Consider the following 4,040-nt stretch of genomic DNA (forward strand, 5'->3'; position numbering starts at 1 on the left):
CAAAGTCCTCTGTGATAGGTTGGAACTTCTGTTCTAGAAACATATTTGCAGTGTTACAGACAAACTGGGGTGGCTACCCAGGAAAGGAATTTCCAAATGCTTCCCAGCTCTGGGTGAGTAATAAGTCTCAGCATTCCCAGAGTCAGCCCGGAATTTGCACTTGTAGCATCATCAAACTCAACACATTAGCATCATTCATTTCAGCAAAACACATTCTTCTGGTGCCAATGTGGAGGGGCCTGCCTGTAACACCAAGTGGGAGAAGTATGCATGAGCCGCATAGCAAGTTCAAGGCCAGCCGGTGCCACTTTGCTGAGAAATTTAAAAACAAACAAAAATCTATTTTGTGGCTGTCCTGGGTCTTGTCCTCAGGGACTGGGCACTGTCCCTGATTGTTTTTTCTTTTTCTCTCAAGACTAGCACTCTACCACTAGTGTCACAGTTGCTCTTCTGGATTTTTTAGTAGGTAATTGGAAGTAATAGGCACAAACTTTCTTCTCAGGTTAGCCTCAAACTGAAATCCTCAAAAATCTCAACCTCCTGAGTAGCTAGGATTACAGGAGTGAGCCACCATGCCCAGTGAATAACCAAAGGCTCTGGATGTAGCTCAGTGGAAGAAGACTTGTGCTAGGCTCTGGTTAAAAATCCCCAGCCTCAGAAAAATAAAAGTAGAATAAAATGCCCTCTGAAAGTGTATGTTATGACCCCATCAGACTCTAGTGTTTGGCTCACCTAATGCAGTTATTTACACTCAGTCCTGACCTGAAGGAGATTCCCAGTGCCCTAGAGAAATGCTTCCCAGTCCTTAAGCAATGAGACAGGAAGAGAGGACACAACCTCAGTGCAGCATCTGAGCCAGAGAAATCTAGCCATCAGTTCTGTGCTTAACATGCAAATAGAACAAGAAAAGTGCCAGAATGTGTAAACAACAACAACAAAGAAGCAAAAACCCCAGCGTGACAGGATGCATTATTTTTTGCAAAAGAAGGCAGAACTCTGAGAACAGCTTCAGCGCTGCCTGTGTGGACAACTGCTTTAAGAGGCAGCAAGCAGGACTAGCCCAGCAAGGCAGGTGGATGATGATGATCTGCTTCCTTAACAATCCATGCCTGACCCCTGCTCATCCTCACATGGGCCCTATGGACACATGACCCTCACCCATGTTCTAGCCAGACCCCGGGATTCCACCCCCACCACCATCCCCACCAACACCAGCAGCACCAGCTCCAGAAGCAGAAGCAGGGACCCGCGCCCGGGAGCACAGGCAGAGTGGAGCTTGTTGGAGCACTGTTAAGTTCTGTTGGAGCACGGTTCTTGCTAGGCCTTGGCAAGCCCCGCGCTGAAAGTTTCCTTCTTCTTAACGTTTGTGCTGTGGTGTTGGCAGAGATTTTACTTCCCTGCTGGAGTCCTTCTCTGCCCCATGTCTGGCTGCCTGGAGTGAAGGCCGCCAGCCAGGCAGCTTGGAACCCACAAGGAGCAGCATTGGCTTGGAGTGTGGACAGCAGTTGCGGGCGGGGCAGGAGGCAGCAGGGAAGGCACAGCGCATTGCATCGCAGCCACAGGAGCGGGCTTGCTCGGCAGGGAGGCGAGGGCGGGGCCGTGGGCGGCTGGAGTCAGCAGGAACCTACCTGCAGGCCTGGAGGAGCAGGAAGGCATCAGCGGCCATAGTGAAAGTGAAGCTGGCATCTGCCCCACAACAGCCTGCAAAGCTGGCAACCAGGGCTGTGCGGGAGCCGCGACGCTAGAGGGCGCCACCCGCCCTTTGAAGGCCAGGCGCGGAGGGGCGGTGTTTCTGGAGCTGCAACTCAGGTGTCCAGCTTGCTAGGCTGGTGCTCTCCCCCTTGACACTCACGTGGAGTCCTATTATATCTTCGTGTAATTGCTGAGAAAGAGTCTCTTCAACTTTTCTGGTCAGGCTGGTCTCAAACCTTGATACCTCTGCACTCAGCCTCCTGAGTAGTTAGCTTTATAATCCTGAAAACCAGTCTGGTGCTGGTGGCTCATAGCTGTCATCCTAGGCACTCAGGAAGTTGAGATCTGAGGTTGGTGATTCAAAGCCAGCCCTGAAAAGAAAGGCTATGAGACTCTGATCTTCAATAAAGTACTCAGAAAAAGCTGAAGTGGACTGTGCTGTAATTGTAGACTGCTAGCCTAGCCTTGAGCCAAAGAAGCTCAGGTACAGTGCCAAGGCCCTCAGTTCAAGTCTCAGAAAAGAGAAAATATATAGTAAAGTAAATGAAATAGTACACTTTACACTATATTAATACAATTTAAGTGAAATGTAATATGATTTATTTTTATAATACTGTGAATTAGTTAATGCTGAGAGATTAAAAGGTTTTTTTATGTGGAGTACATCTTACTGAGATTATTAAGAAAACTATGCACCAGCTACACACTGCTGGCTCACACTTGGAATCCTAGCTACTGAGGAGGCTGAGATCTGAGGATCCTGTTCAAAGCCAGCCTGGGCAGTAAAAGCTGAGAGATTTCATCTTCAAGTAACCAATAAAAAGGCTGGGTTCGACTTGTTGCTCTAGTGGTAGAGTGCAGGCCTGGCAAGCAAGCTCAGTTTGTAAGAAGCCCTAGATTCAAGACAGATGGAGAGAGAGAGGAGGGAAAGAGAGATAAGGACACTGAGAGAATCACAGAGAGAGATAAGTAAAAGATCTGCTGCTTACCTCCTGTTTTAGTGAAATGTGTCAGCCTTTGCTGCCTTGAGTAGACATCATGCTGTGAGATATCAGCATGGAAGCAGGGGCAGCATTACTTAGCTGGCTCTGGGCTTGGCAGAACTTCCACCCAGACTCAGGGCAGATGATGAAGCAGTGTGGGCCAGCAGGTGTGATGACACGTGCCTGTAATCCCAGCACTGGAGTTATGCAAATTATCCAAGCCACCAGATTCAATTGCTGAGACTCTAATCCTGAACCCTACTTTCCTCAGGGCCAAAGAACACCCAACTAGAGGTTCTGTAAACCTTACAGCTACAGAGGATTCACACAGGCTCATTCAAACCGGTTCCTTGCCCTTCTCTTCCTTCCTTTTTTTTTTTTTTTTTTCTGTTTTGATGGCTGTAGGTTGTCCTGCACTTGAACTGAGGGTCTGGACGCTGTCTCTGAGCTTTTGTACTCAAGGCTAGCGCTCTCATTTTGAGCCACAGCACTACTTTCTGCCCTTCTCTTCCTAAAAACCCCACACATTCCAAGCAGCTCAACAGTTTTATCTCTGCCCATTCATGAACATGGGAGGTCTTTCCCATCAAATCCTTTCGTTTCATAGTAGAGGTCTTTATTCTTCTTGGTTAGGTTTATTGTTAGGTATTTTAATATAAAAAAGAGTTGGGGGCTGTGAATGTTGCTTAGTGGTAGAGTACTTGCCTAGCATGCATGAAGCTTTGGTTCAACACAGTATCACATAAACAGAAAAGGTCAGTAGTGGCAGTGTGGCTGAAGTGGTAGAGTGCTAGCCTTCAGAGAAAAAAAGAAAAAGAATCTCAGGGACAGAGCCCAAGCCCTGAATTCAAGCCTCAGGTGTGGCAAAAAAAAAAGTAGGGGGCCAGTGGCTCACTCCTGTATCCTAGGGACTCAGGAGGCAAGGTCTGAGGATCATGGTTTAAGGCCCACCCGGGCAGGAAAGTCCCTGAGACTCTTTTCTCCAATTAACCACCAGAAAATCAGAAATAAAACTGTGGCTCAAGTGTTAGAGTACATGCCTTGAGCAGAAGAACTCAGAGACAGTGCTCAGAGCCACAGTTCAAGCACCACAACTAACCAAGAAAGAAAAGACTTCAGTTCTCCAGATTCAAGACCAAGGCCACAATCTCTGTAATCCTGAAGGTGGGGCAGGATGGCTGAGATGGGCTGAGCTGCTGTTGTCTTCACATCCACAACTTGTGTTTCATCAGCAATCATCTCTCTCAAGACTGCAGGAAACGTTAGGACAGAACACTGTGCCTTCAGGAGCAAAGTCCTTGTGTTTGACATGACACGTCAGTGTTCTCTGAGCTACAAAAAATAAAAGAAAATCCTCCATTACAA

General features: G+C 47.6%; 1 pseudogene; it reads left to right on the forward strand.

The window, feature by feature from the left end:
* The first annotated feature begins 2,748 nt into the window (after nucleotides 1–2,748).
* Nucleotides 2,749–4,040, forward strand: part of LOC105996872 — a 3,463-nt pseudogene continuing 2,171 nt past the window's right edge.

This window comes from Dipodomys ordii, unplaced genomic scaffold (assembly GCF_000151885.1).
Source record: "Dipodomys ordii isolate 6190 unplaced genomic scaffold, Dord_2.0 Scaffold138, whole genome shotgun sequence".
In the NCBI taxonomy this organism is placed as follows: domain Eukaryota; kingdom Metazoa; phylum Chordata; class Mammalia; order Rodentia; family Heteromyidae; genus Dipodomys; species Dipodomys ordii.